At 58.2% G+C, this 12,717-nt stretch overlaps 1 long non-coding RNA gene across 1 annotated transcript; it reads right to left on the bottom strand.

The window, feature by feature from the left end:
* On the bottom strand, positions 6,984-12,403 carry LOC102180279. Its single transcript, XR_311096.3, has 3 exons — positions 12,329-12,403; positions 11,532-11,656; positions 6,984-7,576 (listed from the first exon to the last, which is right to left on the bottom strand). It is a non-coding gene; the product is annotated as an uncharacterized LOC102180279 (long non-coding RNA).

Here is a 12,717-nt window from a genome sequence, read left to right as displayed (position 1 = left end):
CTCCTGTGCCCCGCCCCACTCCTGTGCCCCGCCCCACTCCTGTGCCCCGCCCCCGTGGCCCCCTCCCCGCCCCAGCCCTGCGCCCGGGCAAGCTTTTCTGTCCACACAGCAAACACTCCTCTTCCCTCCCAGAGCGTCCGAGCCCTCTGCTGAGGTCAGGGAGCCGTGGAGAGTCTGTAAGAGGCACTTCACAGGAAGCGGCATGAAGTGTTTGTGCAAGGATGCGCCTCTCAGCTCTGCGCAGAGCTGAGAGCTGGGAGGGCGTTTCTGGATCCTGCATCGTGGCGGTTGGGAGTGGGGGTGGGTGTGTCGAGGGAGCAGAGGGGGTGCCCTCCCAGGAGAGACTGTGGCAGATGCCCACCCACCCCCCTCCAAGACCCCCAGCCTCCACTCTGGGCCATGGCAGCTGGAGTCTCCTCACAGGCCTGAAACCGCCTCTCCGGAAGGTGAGAAATCTCTTCTGCCTCTAAAATCTCAGAAGAAAGCATTTCTGCTCCAGCGTCTCTGTCTGGAAGCCGAGTGAGGGTAGAGAAGGCCCCTCGGCTCTGCGGAACCCTCACAGCCCAGCCCCCGGGCACAGAGCAGGCTGCCACCTGCTGGCCGGGCTCACCAGAAGCTGCCTCTTCTTGTGGCCTCATCAAAATATTTATTATCGTACTTTTAGTGCCATTCCTTAATCACACATCTTACATCATTTCATTCTTAAGTGATTCATTTGACAGCCAGCTTGCAACATTTCTAAAAATTTAACAATCAGCTTTCAAGGGCTAATATGAGCCAGCTTCGCCTACTGGATGGCGTTTGGGGTGAGGGGGGATGTGGACAAGGCGCTTGGGGTAGGACGAGGCAGGTGATCCCTACGAGGCCAGAGCCTTGGGGCGGTGGCTGGCCTGGCCTCCTGCCCTGGGTTTCCAGAAAAGCCGCATGGTCCAAGCAATTGGCTGAATGCTTAAAGTGGGGGCATCCTGCCGGGGTGCTGCTGAGGGTCCCCAGCCGGCTGCCCACACCTCCAAGTGTCCAGTGGTGCCCACATCAACACACTGGCCAGCCTGGGGGTCAGAGCAGTGCCTGACCACTGAGGGCTCATTCATTGAGACAATCACTTTGACAGAGAGCTCAGCACAGGAGCCAGGCCTCTGACTTCAGAATCAAGGCTCCAATCCCCTCAGTCTTTGTGAGCTGGGTCCCTGTTGTAAGACAGAGTATACTCCTACCCATCTCGGGGTAAGTTTCCTCCTGCCTGGTCGCTGACATGAACTCTGACATGCAGTGTGAAACACCATTTTATCCTGCCCAGGAAGGGGGGTTCCTCATATAGTGACAATCACATGTCCCCTGGGAGCTCTTTCATCTGAGGGCTCGACGGGGCCGGATGTCCAGGATGGTAGGCGGTGCCAAGGCTGGCACCCGCCCCCCCCGCCCCGGCCCAGAGCAGAGACCCAGGTGGAGGCCAAGAGAGCCTCCATGACTCAGCCCCGATGTCGCCAGCATCCGGTCCCCCATGACCCCTGGCCCCCAAGCCTGAGGGGCCGTGAACCTGCTTCTTGATGGGAGGGGTGTCGCAGAGTTGGGAACCACATCTTAAAACCTCCACCAGAGACTTTGCCTGAACTGCTCCATAAATATTTGCTCGGTGGTTGGATAAGGAAAAAGACCAGCTTGCGGATTATTTTTAAAAAGACTACTTTTTTTAGAGCAGTTTTCGGTTCACAGCAAAATTGAAAGGAGGGTGCTGAGATTTTCCATTCGCCCCCTCCCCCGACAGAGGCACAGCCTCGCCCAGTAGCAAGGCCCCCACCTGACGCAGGTGCATTTGTTACAGCGGATGAACCTACATTGACGTGTCGCAGTCACCCCAAACCCACGGCTTACATTACGGTTCACGCTTGGCGTTGTCCATTCTGTGGGTTCGGATAAACGTATAATGACTTGCATCCACCGTTACGGCATCTTACAGAGTAGTTTCGACGCCCTAAAAATCCTCGGTACCCCACCTATTTTTCCTTCCCCTTCCCCCCCCCGCCCCGCAACCCTAACAACCACTACTCTCTCACTGTCTCCATAGTTTTGTCGTTTCCAGAATGTCGTATAATTAGAATCATACAGAATGCAGACTTTTCAGATTGCTTTTTTCACTCAATGACATGCATTTGGTTTCCTCCATGTCTTTTCAAGGCGTGGTAGCTCATTTCTTTTTAATCCCTGAACAATATTCCATCATCCAGATGGGCCATCGTTTATCCATTCACCTACCGAAGGACATCTTGGTTGCTTCCACGTTTTGGCATTTTTGAACGAAGGTGCTATAATCATCCATGTGCAGGTTTTCATGCAGACAGATGTTTCCCACACTTCTGGGTAAATACCAAGGAGTGTGATTTCAGGATCATGTCAAAAGGCTGTGCTTAGTTTTGTAAGAAACCGTCATACCATCTTCCAAGGGGCTGCACCATTTTGCTTCCGGCTTGCGGACCTTTTTTGGATCACAATTTGCTAAAGTTATTCACCTTGAGGTTGAGTTGGTGGCTCCTTCCCTTAATGCTACAGCCAGTTTGGCAGGAATTCAAGTCAATTTGGACAATATGGCTGTGTGCTTCCCGGAACCAAGGCTCTGGGGCTGCTGGAGATGCTGGCACCTCTTTCAGAACTCGACGTCAGAGTCCAACTCAGGGCGCTGGACAGGCTGGCTGCCAAGATGCCCACAGCATCCTCGGGCCATCACAGCAGAGCTGGGCCTGGGGCAGGGACCCCCCCGGAAGCCTGGAGATGCAGCCAGCAGAGCCTGGTCAAGAGTCAAGTCTCTTCCAGCTGATGCACCAGGACCCCTCGACCTATGACCCCTCTGTGATCTCACATTTTGGCTGGCGGTGTCCACGACAGGGGGACAAGGCTCTACCTTTGTTGGCAGCTGGCCTGTTCAGAGCCGTTCTGGGCTTTTGGGTCCACACCCCCCCACCCATGCCCGCCCAGTGCCAGCTCCAAAGCCGCCTGCCCGCAGCTCCTCAGATCACTGAGTCTTTGATCCCAGCAGGTCCCCCCTGAGAACCTTGATTTCCAGCCACATGCCAAGCAGAGTGTCAGGTTCTGGGGGGCAGAGTCAGGCCCAGCCTCTGTGCTCTGGAGCTGGCAGTTTCATGGGAAGACAGACACAGAAGAGACAGCCCCAGCTCAGTGTGGAGGTGAACATCATCCCAGGTCCTGCCTTGAGGCCAGCAGGCGGGTGTCAGGGATTAGCTCCCCTGAGCAGGAGCAGACAACCGGGCTTTGATGGCCCAGAAAGGGGAGGGCAGACAGGGGGAGGGCCAGCTGTGCAAAGGCCCCGAGGCAGAGATCGCTGGTGTGCTGTGTGTTCTGTAGAACATGGGGGATGGTGAGGAAGGGGCAAGACTGCAGCGGGCTGGCAGGGCCCCATATTTCACCCTGGGTGTACCCCAAGTCCTGCTCGAGAGCAGTGGAGATCTGCAGCCCAAGCCCCCCAAGGGGCTGGCAGACACAGGCCTGTGTGACCTGGGGGCTGTGGCAGCTGAACCGAGGTCAGCACCGGCCCCAGGCCTCGGGCTCCAGGAGGATATTGACCTTGCAGAGAGCTGTCTTCCTCGCAAGGCTGAGCCCCATTTTTGCTGAGCATCCACCAGGCGCTAGGCTCCACGGAGGGTGTTCACAAGCAACCAGGGGTCCTTACATGAGTACCAAATGGGTTTTCCCCATTTTACAAGAAATCTGAGGCTCTGAGAGGTTGAGAATGTGATAAAAGACACAGAGCAGAGCCAAGGTTTGATCCAGGACTGCCTTGACACCAGCATGGAGAGGCTGGTCCGCAGAGAGAAGGAAGGAAGGAGAGAGGAAGTGCGTGTGTGTGTGTGTGTGTGTGTGTGTGTGTGTGTGTGTGGTGGCCCATCAGTGTCACTGGGGTACAGCAGCTGCTCCTACAATCAGCAGCTCGAGAGCTGATGGCGTGCCCTCCTCCCATCTCCACGTCCAGTGACATCACAAGGGCGGCTGGACACCAACCACGGGGAAGCGCTGACTCCGCAGCAGTTAACAGGGCTGCAGATCAAAGCTGGCCATCAGCTAGGCTCCTGCCCACACTGACAGCGTGTGTGTTGAGGTCTGTGTGTTTGTGTGTGGGTGTCTTTGTAGGTTTGCGTCTGGGTGTGCATGTGTCTGGGTGTGCCTCTGAGTATTGGTGTGTCTGAGTGTGTGTCTATGCGTGTTTATGCGTTATCGTTGTGTATGCTGGAGCATGTCTGCATTGTTCTGTGTGTCACGGATACTTACATGTGTGTCTGTGTGTCGCTGTATGTTAATGTCACTGCGTCTGTGTGTGTGCTGTCGTGTCTCACTGCATCTGTGTGTCTCTGGGTCACTGGGTCACTGTCCATACGTCATTGTGTGTGTCTGTGGTGTCACCGTGTGTGTGTGTCACTGTGTGTGTCACTGGGTCGCTGTGCACACTACCGTATCCGCGTGTCACCCGTGGCTCTGGGTGTCATTGTGTGGTGTCACTGTGTCTGTGTGTGTGTGTGTTGTTGTGTATATGTGATTATGTCTGTGTGTCTGCTGTGCGTGTCTGTGTCTCGCCTCCCAAGCTGAAGGTTGAGGCTTGAGTGAAATCCAGTCTGAGCGAATAGATGACCCTCCGGTTTGCCTGCAAACGTCCTTGAAGAGGCGAAGGACACAGCGGGAGGGGTGGGGGAGAGGGGGAGCCAGACCGAGGCCGTGGGGCAGACAGGAGAGATGGAGCCACGCAACAGAGTCTGCGGCGGTCTCCTCGGTCAGAACCTGGGCAGAGGGGCCCCTCAGGGCTACCACAGGCCTCTGAGACCCTTCCAGGCCCAACCCCAGCCCTTGAGAATGAGATCATTGGAGAGGATTCACAGAGATAAAAATATAAACTTTGTTGCTTACAAAAATCACTGGAGCCTTGAAAGCCTTCATCTCCACGTTGTCATGGCGTTGACAATACAGATAAGGATCAAAGCGACCAGAATAGACTGGAAGGGCTCTGTTATAACTCGAAGACGCCTCACGCTCTCTCCTGTCTCTGCAGAATATTCTAGATGAGACCCCCACCACTCTGAATGCACCCTCTCAAGTCCTGAAAGAGCATCCCTTCTTGAGGTGAGCCTCCAGCTCCCCCAGTGTTGTGTCTCACCGTCTGACTGCCCCCTGGCAGCCCTGTGACCCGCGCTGGGCCAACCAGGATTCTCCCCTGACTTGGCCCAGGGGGACGGGCAAGGGTCAGGCGTCTTGGGAGGTGGCAGTGGTGGCCGTGAGCCGGAAGCTGTGGGCGGCCAGAGACGGACCCTCACCCTTGCTGCCAGGATTCTTGTCCCTGATTCCAACCGCTTCTGAGGCCCAGCCCCACCCACCCTGGCCCCGGCCCCGGTTTGATTACATGAGCTGGGCTGACATCCCCTGAAACTTCCCAAGTCCTGATCTGGGCCCCCAGCTCGGCCCAGCCCAGCCCGCCCCACGCAGCCGGAGGTGAGGTGTCCCTTCTACACGTTGACCCATTTCCTGGCTTCAGCGTCACCTCCCCAGGAGTCTTCCCTGAACGCCAGTCCACGAACCCACTCCAGCATTCTCCACCGTGTTTAGTGGAAGTTGTCACCAGAGAAGAGAGAGACCCACTTGTGTTCATCTGCTCCCTGTTACTGCGAAAGCCACGAGGGCAGAGGCCTCGTCTGTCTGCATTGATCGGGACCCCTGGCGCTGCACGTTTCAGAAACCCAGTTCCAGCTGCCTTGAGCAAGACAGCGAATGCACGGTTTTCGTAGCTGGGGCATCTCCAGAGATGTCGCCAGGCCTCTGGGGCTCTGTCCATCCATCAGCCTCTCTGTGCAGCCCTTTCAGGCTTGCAGCCGGGGTACAGTGGTCACAGAGGCCACGGAACAACCTCCCCAGGCAGGGAGCCCTCTCCCACATCCACGTGACCAGGCTCAGAGGGGCTTCAGTCTCCTGGTCACTGCTGAGTGAGTCACCACAGCTTGGGGTTGGAGCATCACGGCTGACCCGCTGTCACGGGACTGGTTCAGTGGAAAGACATAAGGTCACTGAGGGGCTCCTCCAGCTGAAGGACAGCCGTCGTATTCTCTACAGTGACCATGTGACTCTCCAGCGCCCACACTGGCTGCGTAGGTTTGGCCCACATGTGCACTGGACTGACTGCGTCCTCCTAGACTCAGCGGAAACCCTAACCCTGGGTGTGATGGTGTCAGGAGGTGGGGCCTCTGTGGCCATCAGGTCACGAGGGTGGCGCCCTTGTGAATGGGACTTGTTGTTGTTGTTTAATCGCTCAGTCGGGACCGACTCTTTGCGACCCCATGGACTGTAGCCCGCCAGGCTCCTCTGTCCATGGGATTTCCTAGGCAAGAATACTGGAGTGGCTGACTATTTCCTTCTCCAGGGGATCTTCCCCACCTAGGGCCTGAACCTGAGTCTCCTGCGTTGGCAAGCAGATTCTTTACCACTGAGCCACCTGGGAAGGCCCCAAGAATGGGATTAGTGCCCTTATGAAAGGGACCCCAAAAGAACCCCAGAGGGCCCCCTCACCCCTTCCCGCACGTGAGGACTCAGGGAGAAGCCATCGTCTCTGAACCAAGAGCAGACACGGGACAAGCCGCCAGCACCCTGACCTTGGACTTCAGCCTCCAGAACCGCAAGATATAAATCTCTGTTGCTTAAGCCTCCCAGCCCGTGTGATCCTGTTAGAGCCGCCCGAGCGTCTGTGACCGATTGGAAGGCGGGTAAAGGAGTGAACACATAGCTGGCTCCTCCTTGCCCACCTCCAGCTCTCAGGGAGGCCTCGGGGGACCCGCAGACCTGCTCCACTGTGACCCGGGACGCAGGGCTCAGCCCCCGCTTACCAGCGGGAGAACCCAAGCCCAGCTAGCGGAGGTCACGTCTGTCCTGGTCTGGACGCGGGTTGGAAGAGAATCTCCAGACCCAGAGTATTTCAGAAAGGAGTGAGTTTATTAAGAACTGAGAGCAGAGATAACGAGGGCATCGTCAGCTGACCTCCCACCAGTCCCGGGAGAGCCGACCTCCTTCATGGGTTAGTAGCCGATGTTTACAGTCTCAGGACAAAGAAAATTTCTGCCGGAAGGGTGGCATCAGGAGATGGGTGAGGGTGGGTGTTTTTACCTAATGCGGGGTTAGGAAGCTGGCCAGATTCGATCAGGGGAGCCCATGGCAACGGTTGCTATGGGGCTCAGTCAGATCCAGAGACGACCCTGGTGTGGGGCTTTGCACCTGTGACCTTGGCACAGGGCTCCACAGTGCTGTCAGCACTCCAGGGCCCGTGGCCTTGCATGCCTTCCCAGAGCTGGAGAGAAAGCCAGGCCGGGGCTGGGGGCTGGGGTCGCCGACCTCCAGGGCCATCAGTGCAGGAGGTCACGGGAGAGAGCACAACTGGGAAAGAAGCCGGGGGCTCCGCTCCAAGGGGACGTGTCCTGCGATGCTCAGGCAGGGGAGGGGGAGCCAGCAAACCCAGAGCGGAGCACGCAGGCAGAGACGATGGCCAGGGGCAGGCCTGGCAGAGGCGTCTGGGCACGGGGAGCCGGGGGCCGAAGGCCTGCTGGGAGAAGACGGGGTGTGGGGCGGGCTGACCATGGCTACAACCGGAGGGGACTCCAGATGGTACCCGAGCAGCTTTTGGCCCGTAAGATGGTAAGATAGCCCTGGCTGGTGGTTCAGAGGATCAAGACTCCACCCGCCCTGGCCCCGACAGCCCACTGTCTCATGGGTGCAATGACCAAGGCCGGGGTCAAGGCGTGACCCGCCCACGATCACAGGCTGCGAAGCTGGGAGAGAGAGCGCCCCAGAGACCCTCCTGGGCGGCTGCCACCTCCCCTCAAACTGGAGAAGCCACAGCTCCCTGGGCCCCCGGCGGCTCGGAAGGCAGCCACCGCCATCAATTATTAAACATCCCTTAAAAGCCCAAGAAAACTGAGGGGGGCTGAGACAGGGCAGGCTGGAAGCAATCAGACCCCACGCGGCCTTCGGCTAAAAAGGGAAAATTAGGCCCGTGTGGGGGTGGGGCATCAACCCACAAACCTCAGAAGCTGGGAGCTCCCAGGTTTGAGCCTCCCTGGGTGAAGGACAAACCTGCTGAGAATGGAATTTTGCAAACCACGGGAGGGTGTCCGGGTCTCCTGCGTCCCTGTGACACCCTGAGACCAAGGCGCTGTGACATGTGACCCCCGTGTCAGCCACATGGGTTGGTGGGTGGGCGGAGGCCTTGTCTGAATCCTCCACCCTCTTGGGCTCCACAGACAAATGCCCGAGGACCCAGAGGTGAATGTTTGGTCAAGGGCAGGGCTTGCTCTTTCTTTTTCCTTATTTTTTGGCTGCTCCACGGTAAAGAATCAGCCTGCCACGCAGAAGCTGCAGGAGAGGCGGGTTCAATCCCTGGGTCAGGAAGATCCCCCTGGAGGAGGACACGGCAACCCGCTCCAGTCAGGTTCTCTGCTTGGGAAATCCCACGGACAGAGGAGCCTGGCAGGCCACAGTCCATGGGGATGCAAAGAGTTGGACAGGACTGAGCAACTGAGCGCTCACACACATGAGGTCGTGAAAGTGGGCCATCAGGAGAGAGATCCTTCGAGAAGGAGGAGGTTAGGACAGACACACGGAAGCATGACCCGGTGAGGACCCAGGGAGAAGACAGCCGTGGGCAGCCAAGGAGAGAGGCCTCAGGGGAGACTGACCCTGCTGACACCTTGACCTTGGACTCAGCCTCCAGAAGTATGAGATCACAAGTATTGTCATTTAAGCCGCCCGAACTGTAGTACTTGGTCACAGCGGCTCTAGGACACAAATGCAGAGCAGACATCTATCGTCTGTCCCGAGGAAGGCTCTGGTGGGCCAGACTCAGGCCGTATGCCCATCCCCACCCAACCACCGTGCTCCAGTGGGTGCTGTCCGTGACCGGCCCCCTGCTGTGTGACCAGGGGCAGTGGGACGGGGAAGCTCTCTGAACCAACACGCACTATGGCAACCCCAGCCCACCCCCAACATTTCAGGGCCTGCAGACCACCATCGACCCCTTCCTTTACAGGCGGATGAATGGAGACACAGATCAAGGTCACCCAGAGAGTCAAGGACAAGTCTGGGCTTTCTCTGGGAAAGCCTGAATCCTATTAAGTCCTTAAACGCATTATCAGGGGACCTACGTGCATTGAGTTCCTAATCCTCCAAGAGGGTTAGGAGAATTCAGCCAAGATAAGCTCCTTCCAGGGACAAAACACCGCCCTCCCCCAGCACTTGCTTCTGGGAGCTGGCACCAGCCCCTGGAGGATAGAGGCCTCGCAGCAAACACCCCTGGGCCTAAGGATGCTACCGCCCATAATAACAGCCACCGCAAACAGTAGAGGTGTTCCGAGCCCAGCAAGGCTTCCCCAAGGACAAGGCGTTCTGGGCTGGGAACCCACGAAAGAAGGTGTGGAGTCCGTAATTCCCAGTCAGATCTGCTCCTCAATGTGCAGGGACTGAGGCAGGGATCAACTAGGGGAAACAGAGCCAGCATAAGGCAAACGTCTCCAACTTCTTAAGGACCTGGAAGGCCAGGTATGAGTGGAGCTCCCTGCCAGGATGTGGGTGTGGCAGGTGGCGCTGTGTTGACCTCCGACCTTTGGACCCTGATCCTGGCCAACCCCAGTGGGTGAAACACAACACATGTGTGAAACCAGGCATTGCAGGCTGCGTGCACACACACGCAGGGGTCCCCTGGGTCCCCCCCGGGTCTCAGGGTCCACACACCAGCCATGCGGCCGATCATCAGGGGCCTAGGACTGCTCAGACAGGGGGAGCCAGGGAGTGGCCTGGGTCAGGGGTCCCTAACCGGAGCTTAGGAGAGGTTCTCCTTGGCAGTGTCCGCCTGGCAGAATCTGGGAGTGAAGAGTGAGGTGGATGGAGCTGGCGGCGGCCAGCCCTAAGGACCTCGAGAGCCTGGCTAAGGAGCTTGGGTTTGTCCTGAGGGCAGGTGGGAGCCATAGAAGGCTCTGGAGCCGTGAGTAGCACAGTCAGCTTTATGCTGGGAGGGACGCCACAGGCAGAAGAGACGAGGGTGCAGAGCAGTGGCCAGGGGCCAAGGAGATGGATGGAGAGGGGACCCCGGGCTGGAGTCCAGGGCTCAGGAGTCAGGGATGTGTTGAGGGACCCTCAGAGGAGAGGACTGTAAGACCCTAGACGTGGGGTGGGGGTGGGGGGGAAAGAGTAGTGTGCTGGGACACCTTAACAACTGGCTCTCTGGGGTGACAAGCCCTGACCTGTAGCCTCTGCCAACGCACCCGCCTGGGCCGATTTCAGGGCACCCACACGCCTTCATGGAAAAGAGTCAGCAAGAGGAATGCGGTAACCCACCTGGACGTTCCCGCCGTCCAGATATAGTGGACATGGTCTCAGAAGCTTGCTGTTGTTGCTGTGAGGTCGCTAAGTTGTGTCTGACTCTTTTGCGACCCCACGGGGTACAGCCCGCCAGGCTTCTCTGTCCATGAGATTCGCCAGGCAAGAATACAGAGTGGGTTGCCGTTCTCTCCTCCAGGGGATCTTCCCAACCCAGAGATCGCACCCACTCCTCTGGCGTCTCCTGCGCTGGCAGGTGGATTCTTTACCACCGAGCCCCCGGGAAGCCCCGAGGGTGTGGTGCCTTGATGGTTGTTGTTCCCTTGCTCAGTCGTGTCCAACTCTTTGCGACGCCATGGACTGCAGCATGCCAGGCTTCCCTGTCCTTCACCATTACCCGGGGTTTACTTAAACTCAAGTCCATCGAGTCAGTGATGCCATCCAACCATCTCATCCTCTGTCGCCCCCTTCTCCTCCTGCCCTCAATCTTTCCCAGCATCAGGGTTTTTTCCCAGTGAGTCAGCTCTTCTCATCAGGTGGCCAAAGTATTGGCGCTTTAGCTTCAGCACCGTTTAATTAATTTTTAACAATGGCTGAATTCAACAACCGTCGAGCAGGATTTCCTAAGAAGGTAATTGTCGGCTCGCAGAGCTGACAGAGCACCTCCAGCACGGCGCTGGGAAGCTGGAGTGTGCAACCTAGAAGTTCCCTCACTAAGTTCTTGGCGGGGTAGGGGGTGGGGGTATGGAGGACTGTGCCCATTGCCCTCCAAGGACCACCTCCAGCCTCGTCCCCTGCCTGAGGGACCGCCTGGCCCCAGATGCCAACCACGCCCACAGATGCAGATGTGCGCCCCTGGTGGAGACCCCACAGCCCAGCCCACACTCCCTACGTGCTCTGAGAGCCCCAGCGGCTCCTCTCACCACCTGCTGCACCGCAAGGGGAGGGGGACCCCCAGTTTCAGTCTGCCCTGGCTGTGGTCCCCCCACCCTGCAGGCTGAATATTCTCCAATTGCCCAGGGGGAGGGGTATCTGCCACCACCAGACCACGCCAGACACTGGTCAGCTGTCACAAGCCCTCTGCGCTGAAGCTGTTACCCTCAACAAAGCAGCCCCAGGGAAACGAACTGGACTTGGACAGACTTGGACACAAGTCTGCCCCGGGAGGGACAGCCCAGCCTCACCAAGAAGTCCTGCTCGCCTGGCGCCGGCTTCGTGCACTCTGTTGTTTTATTGTTGGTTCTGCAGATCGTGGTCAAGAGCCCCAGTGGCAGGCTTGACGGCCGTCACAGGTGACTAGCGCAGTTCGCTGCGGTGACACAGATACTGTTGCCAGCCCATTTTACAGACGGGGCACAGAGCTCAGCTCAGCAAGGCTAAGGAACGTCCCAGGTCCCACGGCTGGGAGGTGGAAGACTCAGGTGAAACCCAGATTTGTCTGATGGCAAGGCTCAAACCCAGGCTCAGTGGTGAAGAATCTGCCCGCCAGTACAGGAGACATGAGACCCGGGTTCGATCCCTGGGTCGGGAAGATCCCCTGGAGGAGGGCATGGCGACCCACTCCAGGATTCCCGCCTGGAGAATCCCATGGACAGAGGAGCCCGGTGGGCTACAGTCCAGGGGGTCGCAGAGTTGGACACGACTGAATGACTTTGCACGCACGCACACAAAGGCTCAAATCTAGCCTCTCTGCTCTCCCGAGGAGGGGCAATGACAAGGCATGGCGGGGCGCCGCGCGCCGCAGGCCACGGTCTCTGGGGACCCTGACAAGCAGCGAAACTGTCCGGGGATGAGGCGGGTATTGGTAGATCCCTCCCTCTCTCTGTCTGCATCCCCATCTCTATTGCCATCTCTGAAACATCCTAGTCAACAACCTCACCCCCCCTTACAGGGACCCCCGCCCCCTCCAGCACTGCTTAGAGAGCGGTCTAGGCAGATGCTCTGCTGGATGGATAATCCATCCATCCAAGGAGAGGTGTACCTTGCTCGGTTGACTTTTCTGGATCAGTGAATTACCATCTTTATAATCAGAGGAGACAATAAAGCTATTTTCAGCTCGGGAACAGTGAGTGCGGTGGCAGATCCAACCCCAAAGTCTGGTGCCGGGAGGCCGACTCTGTCCTCGCGGCTGGCAGCCTCCCCCTGCCGGGGAGGGGCGCGTCTACACGGCGAGGACGAGCGAGGCAGGCAGGAAGCCTTCAGGAGTGCCAAGGCTGGATGGGCCCCCCTCAACGTTACCGGGGCAGGTCCTGCGAGGGTGGGGGCGCAGCAGCCCGCAGGGCCCCAGGGCACCCCGCATGGCTCTGCTGGGCACGGCAGCCCCAGAGACTGACTGCTCGGGTGTTTTCTCAGCACATGGGAACAGATGGC

Source organism: Capra hircus, chromosome 25, assembly GCF_001704415.2.
Source record: "Capra hircus breed San Clemente chromosome 25, ASM170441v1, whole genome shotgun sequence".
In the NCBI taxonomy this organism is placed as follows: domain Eukaryota; kingdom Metazoa; phylum Chordata; class Mammalia; order Artiodactyla; family Bovidae; genus Capra; species Capra hircus.
This window is presented reverse-complemented; position numbering and strand designations above follow the sequence as displayed.